At 35.7% G+C, this 13704-nt stretch overlaps 1 protein-coding gene across 1 annotated transcript in view; it reads left to right on the plus strand.

The window, feature by feature from the left end:
• LOC138707607 (uncharacterized) overlaps positions 1–13704 on the plus strand; it is a 785510-nt gene that overhangs the window by 323326 nt on the left and 448480 nt on the right. The window lies entirely within an intron of this gene.

A 13704-nucleotide genomic window follows, 5' to 3' on the forward strand; every position in this document is an offset into this window, starting at 1 on the left:
CAACGTTCATTTTCATCATCACTATCCATATTCCAAGACACAGACTCCCAAGGACACCACACGATAACAACTGGTTTACACTTTAATTCCTACACGATACTTAGTTTCAACTCGTAAGTAAATAATAAAATACAAACTAGCCTGTTCTTCAAATAAAGTGTTACAATAGCGCTTGGCTTCTTGTTAAGTGTCGTGTGCCGATACGCTTCACTGGCTGCAACCTGTACAGATACTATCCCCTTCCATTGGATAAAACTTCAGTGTACCAACAGTAAAATATTTAAGCAGTTAAAGCAGGAAGGACTAGAGGACAGCGAATATTTTTATAATAAGGTGGAACAAACACGGCAGGTCTCCTTCACAGAGAACATCTGCTAATATCGAACTTCGCCATACTCAACAAACTCGAACCAAACATAGCACCTGTAATGAACGACGCAAGTAGAGATTGTTAGCGGTATAGATTACTAAGGTCGCGAAGACTCAAACAAATGATATCCCGCATGAATTCTAAGAAAGTGTTACTTATTGGTGAGGCATTCAACCCACGTCAGTCCGTCCATTCCACAAATGGGTAAACAAACAATTTATCACGATGCAAAAGAATATGTTGAGATTGCGAAGAGGACTAAACTTTGGAGGGAAAGAACCAAGAGTAATGCCACATAAAATACTAACAAAAGAACCCCACGCATGTAACGGCAAACAGGATGTGAATATGTGAATCTCCCATCAAAATTTATAGCCGTCTGGCCCTTCACTTCTATGGAACAGAACTGAATCTGAGTAAACACTTATGCAAATATATCCTTTCTTCAGAAACGCCACCAACGCATGAAAAATACTTCGAATTTCTATGAAAGTGGCGTGAGATAATTCATGTCTTTCAGAAATTTGACTGGATATAGGGCGATAGAAATGCCGTTCAAGAAAATCACTGTACGATACAGGTCATAATGCTGAATAATTTAAACAAGAGAACTGAAATTGCATGATTATTCGTTACGGAAATGTCGTGGATAGTATGTCGGTCAAATGTGATATTTTGTCAAAACGCGTGGTTAATGCATGGTATTTCTTGTCTATTGCAACATTCAGGATGTCTTTCTGCGTAATGTATCACAGGGATGCTGGAATTGCTGCAATTTTAACGTCGAACATGATATGTACATGTCGCAGGGTTTAGATAGGCCAGGGCTGGGCATCGGGAGTGGATCCAGACTCTAAACGGGGACGCTTAAAATTCATCCGTCTCTGAATCAACGCTGCGCTGTGTTCGGCGGGGAAGAAAGGGGATGAAGAGAAATCATATGGCTCCCCGTGAGAGAGTAGAATCCGCTCTTGCTTCCCAGCTCTGAGATAGGCCTACAAAGCATTTCATCACTATGGTAATATTTTAAAATGTGACTGCATTCACCCCCACCGGCGTAGCTCAGTCGGCTGAGGCACTTGCCTGTCGATTCGAGTTGCGCTCGGGAGTGCGTTCGATTTCCGCTTAGGTTAATTATCAGGTTGAGATTTTTTACGAGGTTTTCCCACCTCGTGAGGCAAATGTCAGGTAGTCTATGGCGAATCCTCGGCCTCATCTCTCCAAATACCATCTCGCTATCACCAAACTCACTGACGCTAAATAATCTAGCAGTTGATAGAGTATCGTTAAATAACCAATAAAAAAACTGTATTAACAAATTACAAATCCTTCATTACTACCAGTTCGGAAATATTTTAATTTGTTTTTGTAATCTAGTAAAACACATACTGCTTCCTTCTGCTGTGCGGATGCAGGTAATGCAGCACGCAGACTACTGCGTATCTTCTCTGTTTATACAGGGACATCATTTTATTTTTACTTCAATTTTTATTGTACCTGAGTTTTTGAATGTACTTCACTCCCACCCCTTCTACTAATGAAGTTCAACCGTCCTCCCCACAGATCCAAGACAGCATATACAGTCATAGTAGCCTTACGGTCATAGTAAACAATACGTTCCAAAAATATGTTCGCGTTTTCCAGTGACGAAAGGGCTTACAATATTGCATCATTTTCCATTTGCCTACGTCGCTTCCCGGTTTCCCCCACCTGCTTCCATTCGCCTGTCTGTACATGCTAATGGCTGGGCTGTCTTATCTCTTTTCTGAGAACATTAATTTCTGTTAGGAATTGGACGTCTACCTAATATTATACTCATAAAATTATTTAAAATAACTTAAATAAAAGGGCCTCGTTAATTAATTAACTGTCACATGATTTCCTCCCTTTCTACGACGCTGTGACGTAACCACTTGGACGGACAGTAGATAGCATGTCTGAGTAATTTTATCTTTTCGGATTGGGCAGAAGTAAAGATTGAAAGTACGTAAGGTCTCTTTTATAGATTAGGTACAGAATTATTTCAACATGAGTTACTGATACAAAGTACGAACCTGGTAATTGGAATTACATACAATAGTCTGAAGCCTATATCGAAATGAACGGCCACCATTTTCAAAAATGTGTTTAAATATCCATATTATGATTATTTTTCAATTTAACTTCTTTCTCTATATTGTACGATAATGTGCTGTAGACATGTAGACAGTATAATATACACTGCATAATGAATACGTTCGCATGGATAACTCAGTTCGTGAGTAAAGACGCTTATTCTTAATACAGTACAGTATTAAGATTAAACAAAAACCTAATGAAAATTATCGAACTCAAAATCGCGATATTTCCTAGTTTACGTAAATGGATGAACTACTTTTCTTCCCTCCTATACCTAGTAGAGTGATTTGTTTGTGTTTTACGCCAGTATCATCGAACTACAGTAGTGGAAGGGGGTAGCAAACTGTGTTTTTGGTTCTCTAAAGGTATAACCAGGTTAATATTAAAAATGTTAGTAAAAATAAAATGATGTCCCTGTATTAGTTACAAACAATTATTTCCACATCAAGGAACCACAACAACCATCCAGGTACCTTTTGCGAAGTTTTGACACGGAAGGAAGTTCTTCGTGTCTGAATTGCTTGAAAAAGGTTTATCAACATATTGAAATGGAGAGGGAGGTCCCCATCCCCTGTTAGAGGGGCAGAGAAGGCCTGACGGTCTTATCTCTACCAGGTTAAATAAGTAAATACTACTAAATAAATACTACTACTAAATACTACATTATAATTTCGCAGATGTCACGAAAAAGTCCGACTGCCTCCATGAATTTTAAATGAATGGAGTTTCTTCGTCTTCCTGCTCTAACAATGCTACGTGTTTACGGTTATTTCTGCTGTTAGTGTTTTTCAAAGAAGTTTTGTTTCCACCCTCTACTTTGAATTTAGCAAATCTTACAAAATATGTTAAACCTCATTAGAACAAAAGAATCTACTCCAGTTCCTCCACCAAAGCATTTACCTGCAATTGAAAGTATGCAGAGTCAACCGTAAAAATATCATTAATTTTTGGGGGTTATTCTTTGATATATTTCTTACAAAAATCTTTAATACAATTTTGCTCGTTTTTGCTTCCTTTTATAATAAAATTTGCGTGTTTTGGGAAAGCCATTGATTTAATTCCCAATATGCTTAGTCATTTTCAGAGAGCGGTGTATTATGATGACTATTACACTCTTAATACGTCATACTACTTTTGACCAATAAAACGGTACGAAAGGACGTATTTCAACCAATCATGGCTGCTTATCGCACAATTTTATCGCGTCTCTAGCATTTGTTTAATTTTATCGCGTCCCTAGCATTTGTTTCTTTGTTTGCCAACATTTGAAACTGCGCTGGTCTGGACGTCAAAAATATATATAAAATTACAAACCACTCCAGTCGATGCACAGCAGTTTCAAATATGACTCGCATTGGAATTCAAGAAAAAGAATTAATAAAAATCACTGATCATACCTATGCATCTTCTGAAATCCGATTTACAAATAAATGAAGAGCACCATTCGGAAATCCTGAATAAGTTGAATACACCATGTAGGCCTAAATCAACGAGTTCCACTTTTATTATGCACACGTCCCATATAACATCAACTGAACCACCAACCACATTCAAATTTGAAAATTGTACATTCAATAATTATTCCTTTTAAAATTATTCATTCGGAAATTCTGAATAAGTTGAATACACCATGTAGGCCTAAATCAACGAGTTCCACTTCTATTACGCACACGTCCAATATAACATCAATTGAACCACCAACCACATTCAAATTTGAAAATTGTACATTCAATAATTATTCCTTTTAAAATTATTCATGTTTATTTTTTATGTCATCGTCGTTAATTAAAACTTTTCTAACACTTGTGTATATTAGGTTATGTTATAGCTTCTACTCTGAGAGGATAAAAAGAACTTCTGCTATATGATATTATGGATGGTCACGTATCAGAGATTGTTTAATATTAAGATTTATTGAATAGTAATCATTGCAGTGTCCGTATAAAGACACTACTGCCATCTAGCATGCATCTAGCGTAATATTTGTAATGTTGAGATGGTACAATAATACATTTGAAGACAGTTGTATTTTCGTAAGTCAATTAATATTTTATTGTATTGGAGTACTTCGTTACTTCTAATCTTTATATACTTTCTTCTAATCGTGTAATAGTCAATTAAATCCCACTCGAGTTTCGATTTTCTCTAGATAAATCAAAGCGTCTAGTGAGATTACTGTTGATAAATTATTAAAAGAAATTTTGTTCTGTCTTCTAAATGTGCAGAAATTTGATCCGAAAAAATGTAGCATTGTAAAATTCATTTGCAAAACGAAAAGTTACACATCAGTGTTGCTTCAATCATACGGTATAGATGTAGACGTTAATCTTATCGTGTTACCAGATTACGAGTTTTGTCCACTCGCTTCATGTGATGTACAAAAATAGTAATATGCGTTAGAAGAGCGGTATGTTGATGTTTTCATGTTCGAGGAATAGATTGAAAAAGCGAAACGTAGGTGAGCTTTTTTAATTTCCGAGAACATGAAAACAAACTTACCGCTCTTGTATCTACATTATTTTGTGCGAAGATCGTTTATTACATACCTGAAAGAGGAATTTCTAATTAGTTGCAATGAAATCTCCATCTTGGTTTCTGTTCAATGACGGCAACTTTAAAAAACAAAAAGATCTATCTTCAACATTGTTGCTATAAAATGTTTTCTGTGTTTACTATATTCCAGCAGGCCGTGATATACGTCTCTGTCTTTTTTCCCCCAGTCTATAAATGCGAACTTAAAACAAACGGTAAGGTTAAGTAATGATTTATTTTCATTTTAATATTTTAACAATATTATTTATATAACATATTGCAGTAATAACATCGGCATCTGGAATCTTGTTGATTTTTTCACGGCTTCATTAATGTTACTTGCATCACAAATGCAGTAACTTTTGTGCGAGATCGTGCGTATTTGCTTGTTTTCTGCACAGAACCAATACGCGGTAAGTGTGAAATACCACATTCAATATTCCCAACGTAACACACATAACAATTTCCCTATTTTTACCGCTTAAGCGCGACATTCATTTTACTGCTTTAGGCTTTTAACATATTATTTTTAGAGACGTTTAACATTGTAATAATTATAAATTGGAAACTTACCACTTCAATTTCACCTAAATTGCAATGTTAATTATTGTTTTTAACTATTTGCAAAAATTAAGTAAAGTCTACTACTCCACGAAACTTATTGCATTCCTGATACAAGTAACATTAAGAAAGCCGTGAAAAAATCAACAAGATTCCAGATGCGGATGTTATTACTGCAATATGTTATATAAATAATATTGTTAAAATATTAAAATGAAAAAATAAATCATTACATAATCTTACCGTTTGTTTTAAGTTCGCATTTATAGACTGGGGAAAAAAAAGACAGACGCATATCACGGCCTGCTGGAGTATAGTAAACACAGAAAACATTTTATAGCAACAATGTTGAAGAAAGATATTTTGGTGTTCCGAAGTTGCCGTCATTAAAGAGAAACCAACATGGAGATTTCATTGCAAGTAATTAGAAATTCGTCTTTCAGGTATGTAATGAACGATCTTCGCACAAAATAATGTACCATACACGAGCGGTATGTTTGTTTTCATGTTCTCGGAAATTAAAAAAGCTCAACTACGTTTCGCTTTTTCAATCTTTTCCTCGACCATGAAAACGTCAACATACCGCTCTTGTAACGCATATTACTATTGTGGTGTTGTAGAGTTTACTTAATTTTTGCAAATATTTAAAAACAATAATTAACCGTGCAATTTAGGTGAAATTGCAGTGGTAAGTTTCCAATTTATAATTATTACTATGTTAAACGTCTCTAAAAACAATATGTTAAAAGCCTAAAGCAGTAAAATGAATATGGCGCTTAAGCGGTAAGAAGAGGGAAATTGTTATGTGTGTTACGTTGGGAATACTGAATGTTGTATTTCACACTTACCGCGTATTGGTTTTGTGCGGAAAGCAAGCAAATACGCACGACTTCGCACAAAAATATATTTCTGTGCACAAGTATATTTTTACGGACAGGAGGAACAAGTTGGATCTTGAGAACAGGAAAAGATTAAATTATCCAGTAATTTTGCTCTTAATGGGTTGAGCGAAAAATCGGGAAAAACTTCAACCAGGTAATTTGTCCAAACCAGGATCTAAACCTGGGCCTGCCCGTTACAAGGTCAGACATGCTGACCCTTACTCCACAGCGGTGGACTGTCAGACTTTTGTGCTGAGTCTTGCCCCTTCCTCCCCCAATATTTCAAAGAAGTAGGTACCTATAGATCCTATACTGTGGTAAGTTTGCCGGCTCTTCAACTTTTAGTCCATAAACAGGGTGAACAGTAAGTAATGTCATTAATTCAAAGGGGTTATTCTTTGAGATATTTGAAACAAAAAGTTTTATACAATTTTACTCGTTTTTTCTTCCTTTCTGACAAGAAAAATATATTTTTAATATTTCATAGCGTATTTTGGAAAAACTATTTAATTCTCAACATGTTCAGTCAATTTAAGAGAGCGGTGTATTATAAATATAATAAATGATTGAAGGAATTTTAGAATTGTCCTTTAAATATGAAGAAATTGTATCCGAACAATTGTTAAGTTTTCGTTCTGCAAAGAAATTTTAACTTTGACAACGCTGTAAATGTTATTTCCTAGAGAGATGCATCTCTCATTTACGAGGACTGGGTCCGACAACGAGAAATGTAAACATAACTGAATTACTCTTGAAGACGGCTCGGAAAATTTGTTTCTTGTATGTAAGTTTACCGCTTACCACTTTAAAAATTGAAGTTAGAGGCAACTATGTCCAATTGCCTGAATAAATATTGCTCGTGGTACGACAAACGGAGATATTTTGAATCATAATTAGTTGTATAAGGTAGAACGAGGTGTTCTCATTGGCTGTGTTCGCATAATTCTTAATTTAAATGAAATGGAAGAGTTTGGAAATACTATTTTTAACTTCGTTACTTTAACGTAAAATAAGTATTTTATATTTTAATTTTTCCTTCAGAGTTTTAAATACTTTTAAATTTTGTGTTTATAACGTGAAATAAGCATAAGTATTGTTTACGGTCTCTAGAATATTCAACTGAAATGGGAGTGTAGAAATATTTCTCAATATTTTCAATTTAGTTTGAAATAAACGTATCTTACCTTATTTTCTGTGCTCTCTCAATATTTAAGTAACTTCCGGTTATAAATTTTTTTTTAATTTTCCAAGATTTTGTTTAACGTTAAATGAGCATTGTTCATTCTCCGTTCTCTAACACAATTTAAACACAAAAATTAATCGGTATATCGTCTGTATTTCTCCTTGCGAGTTTAAAAACAATGTACATGGCAATGACCTTCCACTTCCCCCACTCAGAACAAGCCAGGTGAAGAGATTGTTCAGAGCAACACAACTTAATATGCACTCTGTGCTGATTGCAGCGTTGCACGATCTCATAATTAATGTAATTTGAAATTAACATTTTTCTTAAAAAACTATTCAAAACATAGTAAAATGGCACTTGACACTTTTATTGCTCTTTACTGAAGACAACATCCACCAGAATTAATGGCATTACTTACGGTTTCAGCCTATGGAAGAGCATATTTCAGCATTTTACGTGATATTTCTATTCATATTTTAGAGTTCAATACGTATAATTCTCAACACTGATGAAGACAAACACCTCTCTTGTCATTGGTTTGAATTCATACACCAGTTTTGGGGATCCATTACTATTATTTATGTTAATTCTCGGAAGTATATGAATTACAACTATTACATTTTTAAATGTTATTTCTGAAGAAAATCGTTCTTCTCTGAATGTAGGGTGAATCTACTGCTCTCGAGTGTATTTCCACCTACGCTGGCATTATCCCCACCAAGCTACGCCCGCATTTTCACCCACAACTGCGTAAAGTTCCCCTGTATATCCAGGATCCCAAGCAGACAACCGCACATGACTTCCTGCAACTATCTATTTTTATTTTCTTTAGTAGGTAATTTTACGACGCTTTATCAACATCTTAGGTTATTTAGCGTCTGAATGAGATGGCGATAATGCCGGTGAAATGAGTCCGGGGTCCAACACCGAAAGTTGCCCAGCATTTGCTCATATTGGGTTGAGGGAAATGCCCGGAAAAAATCTCAACCAGGTAACTTGCCCCGGCCGGGAATCGAACCCGGGCCACCTGGTTTCACGGCCAGACGTGTTAACCGTTACTCCGCAACTCTGAACGCAACTACCTCCTTATCACGTCATCAACAGGTGATCAGAAAAATACTGAATATGATTTGGAATGGAGATATATATTGATGTAGTCATTTGATAGAGGAGGAGTCGCCTTCGATGGCCTGGAGGTAACCACGTTGGATGGTGAATCCTAGGTTCGCCGGTTCAAATTCATGCTAGACCAATGGCAATGAATTTTAAAGGGCGATAAAGATCTTGACTTGACTTCCTCCGCGAAAGAAGTAAAGCTGTGAATCTCGTGTTGTACGCTTACGGCACGTCAAGAAATTCCTTCCCCTCAGAGAGACCTCCAAGCGAAATTTGTCAGTAATTTCTAGTCCATATTAAATTCGACATGGAAGAACCTTTGTAGTTGAAATCACCGTTAAATGAAAAGCAGTGCTACTACGAAGGCTTGGATAATCATGTGCTTATAATGCCACAAATATGACTGTACGTGCTTAAATTTGAAAAATATGTTCTTAAATATTTGCTTATAAAATTTCCTCAAAAAGAGTATAATTCTTTTAAGACTTACTTGCTAAAACTGACGAATCTTTTACCTAAAACTTAAAAGAATGACTACTTAAATTCAAGAAATAAATATTTCTGTCATCGCCAATTTAAAAATAATATAAAATCAACGCTCGTGAAACACCTTTGCATTGGCATTTGCATTTATGCTTAAATAAATAAGTTTTATAGTATAAACCAGAGATAGAATTATTTCCAGTGTTAGGTTTGAATTAAATTAGACACATGAAACGTGATAAAACGATTTTACAAAAGAACTAAAAATTGGAGTAGGGGAGAGTTGGGTAGTATCGGACATCGTGTAATATCGGACAGTGCGTTTCTTTCATCTACCACCAGATGAGAGTACCTGAATGACATGGTTACGTTTCTGTATGCAACATCACAGAAACGTAACCATGTCATTCAGGTACTATTATCTGGCGGTAGATGAATGAAACTCACTGTCCGATATTACACGATGTCCGATACTACTCATCTCTCCCCTAATATTTTTTGAGTCGAAAAAATATCTGTATATGAGGGTGGAAAGCCACGAAAACTGAGATTTTCTTAAAAAAAAAAGAAAATACTATATATATATATATATATATATATATATATATATATATTTGTAAACATGTGCTAAAATGTGTATTTAAGTGTATTTGCCAAAATATATAAAAATATGTACCGTACTTTAAAAATTACCAGGTTGCTAAAAATTGCCTAACACGCAAACAATTTTAAATGGACACACGTTTTACCAGTGAACTAAAATACGTATTTACAATAATTATCCGAAACCTATCTACTGTATTATACAGAAATAACATGCTCGTAGTGGGATCAGCAGTGTAGATTACTGTATAGTGTTTCTGTTGTATACTAACGTTGTAAAACGAAATTTAGCAGCCAAATTCCACTAAATTCTATTCCATCTATTCAGAATCAAATGTAACTCTAACCTAATTACAATTTTTGCCAATTAATATGACTAAACCTTACCTCAATCAACTTTTTAATTCGTTCTAGCATTCCTTTTTTTTTTTTTTTTGCAAATTTTCTTCAGCTCTTCCCACAAAATTTCTCAAAAGTAATATTTTTATTATAAATATTTCAATTAAAGACGCTTTCAGCTGAAGAGCTGTCGTAATTTAGCGTGTACAAGAAATACCGTCAAATTTTGCCTAATATCTTTCACGGACGGAATTCTTTCACGTGTCGTAAATCTATGACATGAACCAACAGTTTTACTTCCCTCGTCGAGAAAGCCATACTAAGGAATTTATCATCCTTCAAAATGTATATTTTTACTTGAAATATATTTAAATAAATCTTTGAAATTGTGGAGAAGGGAATGTAGAGGATAGGGAATTCCAGTTGGAGACACGTCAATATTCATTCTACATTTTGCTGACGATAAAGTTGTTACACCTCAATACAAAGATGATATAGAGTTCCTCTTGAGGAAACTTAATCAAGAGTATGAGATATCGAGCATGAAAATAAATTAAGGATCTAAATATGTGTACAGAGATGAAAGTATATAATATTAAATAAATTAAGACTTTTAAAATGGGTTCGCCAGGAAAAGAGAGAATTTTAAATTACGCGATACGTTCGTAACGTCGTTATATTGCCGACATTATGTAATTTACGTATCATGAAGGATTAGTCACCATGGAGTAGAGGAGCGGTGCACAGCGTGCATTTGTAGCCAATTCAAGGACAATAAGTTATTTTTTCACCCGGTGGCTTTCATTTCATATTTGATCTTGTGACCTCGAAGTCTCTAATCTATGCATTGATAGCATGAGCATTAGGCACAGGATCATGGTGTCCGAGATTTAAATATCTAGGAAATTCTTTTCGTGACTATACTTACTTTTAACGTCGTGATTGAAAATGCATGCAGTGCATCGTTCCACTGCTTCATAGTGACTAATCGTTTATTCCTGTCTATACTGTTTTCGCTGTAAGAAAAATCCTAATGTAAACATAAGCACGTTGCTATCATACCCGTGATTGGCTCCCAGTCGAAACACTCACATGACGCAGAAAAATATAGTTCGTATTTGGAAATCATAATCCTGTATTGTTTGGAAATAAAAAATGGAATTCTAATTGTTAAATACAATGAAACATATAACTTCACTCATGTGTAAAACGCTATGTAAAGGAAAAGATAATTTTATATTTTGTTATGTACTATGAACGCGGATGAATACCAACAGTAATACCGAGGTAGTCTGTTCTTGTAACAAGCTGGCCTCACTTGAGCTCGTAGTTGTTCACGTAAGCTCGTGGTACTGAAGCATGGCTTCTGCATCCTGGGTATGTGTGGTTATTAAACATAAGAGTGGAAACCCTCTGAAAAGCGGAGAAAAACAAATAGTCTTAAATGTATATAATAAGTTAAGTGAGTTTTAATTACAGTAATTATAAAGTAAATGTTTCCTAAGCAAACGAATGCATAGTAGTGAAGTTAGGCCTACTTGACGAGTAACGGGAAATGTTTAACATGAAACAGAATGTACAACAGTAGGCGGGAACACGTACTGAGAATCTATGGCGCCAAACAGCGGCCACTGAAGCCTCACTTCAGTCACGTGCTATTGTTTACATTAGGATTTTTCTTACACCGAAAAGATTATAAATGACATAGCTTTGGCAGTATAACGACAGAAAGCAGCACTTTTATCTGCTAATGTACTCGTGTATCCCGTATTTTAAAATTGCCAGTTCCCTTGGCGAACCCTTTATTGAAACAATATTAGTGAACATAAAAAATGTATCGCTGCTATGAATTACGTCGTATAGAGTGTGAATGTAACTAACAAAATTAAACTGAACATATACAGTGCAACTGTGAAAAGTATTTTGAGCAACTGTTGTGAGGTATGACAACTTCTAAATTATCTGTAGCCTACAGAAAAATTTGAGAGTGAAAAAGATGGATTTCTTTACGAAGGTCGGCTGTAATATCCAAACTACGGGGGTGTCAAAAATGTAAGTTTCCCTCTGAGTAGGGACAAGCCTGTGGCGGCGGGGGAACTTTCGTACGGCTGCCCTAAAGTCTTCGGCCGGTTAAGGCTGGTCATCAATAAACCGAAAACGAAAACCAGAACGAGAAAGGGCAGCGGTGGATGTGAACGTGAAAATTTTTTATTCACAATAAACCGAGAATGGAAACGGCTATGCATATAGATATGTATGTCAATAACGATATGAAAAGTCGATATTACCATTCTGATGTTTATTTGTGTATAATTTACCAATTGCGTTCTCTCATGATTACAAGCCAGCCAACATAAACGCAGGTTAACCCTTTGCAGCATAGTGGTATATCAGAAGAACCACCATTTTCTTTCTTTCTCAATTTTATGGCGCGGATATTCCACCAAGGAGCCACCTTTTGAGTATAGATAAAGGTGCCATCTGTGTTTTGAAATTGTGTTCAGAGTTGAAATTTTGAAAAAAAAAATGATTGAAGCTTTGTTATGATCCATGATATGAAAAACATAAAAAATTAATTTGTGCTTCAAAGGGTTAATCAACTTCAAAATTTATGTCACAGAATATTTAAGAATCAAATTCACGTCGTAGTCCAGTTACTATACATGTAACGTATATTGAAAGTGATTCTACTGAACTTCTGTGTTAGTTACAAGCAAAGGATGAAGAATAAATTATGTCACGGCCTCCTTGCTATAAAATATAGGCTACGACCAAATAGCTTTTTAACAGAATGAATCTAGTAGGCCGTGAACGGAAACGAGAACGGCAAAGTTAAAAATTCGCCAATTTTTACTTTCCCGTTTTTGGGCTCCGGTAAGCTACTCGTTAATTAAAGCGTTGGGCCGAATAACGGTCTATATTGCAATTCTTCAAAATCGAGTTTTTAATGGAATAATGCTCTGTATAGTCTTACACAGCTGTCAGAAAAATTGTTTTTCAATATCTGCATCAGAGGCGCTTCTACATGTGTTACAACCATGAATTAGCTTCTTGCGAGCTTCCAGGGCATTGACATGGAGCTACCCCTTCCCTCTCACTCCAGTTGTGAAGTGCAAAGTGTTCGCATTTCGACGTCACGGAATTAATCGGACGTCAATATTCATCGGGAGTTATGCCTAGTGTATGGGAACAATGTTATGTCGGTGCAAGTGGTACGGCTTTGGCGTCGGTAGTTCCCTGAAGGGCGACAAACCGTGCACGATGAGAAGTGGGCGTCCATCAACTTCGTGTGCAGCAGATGTGGTTGCAGCTGTTCACGACGTTATTGAAGCAGACCGCAACTTAACCCTCGATGACATTTTGACATCGTTTTCTCCCAGCATTGAAATCCAACGCAATTTACTCGCAACACTCATTCAAGGTGATTTGCACATGTCAAAAGTGTGTAGAAGAAGGTGGGTGCCTCGTCTCCTTACTGACGGATGTTCATAAACAACAACGCATGGAAACTGCTC

Source organism: Periplaneta americana, chromosome 10 (assembly GCF_040183065.1).
Source record: "Periplaneta americana isolate PAMFEO1 chromosome 10, P.americana_PAMFEO1_priV1, whole genome shotgun sequence".
Lineage (NCBI taxonomy): Eukaryota > Metazoa > Arthropoda > Insecta > Blattodea > Blattidae > Periplaneta > Periplaneta americana.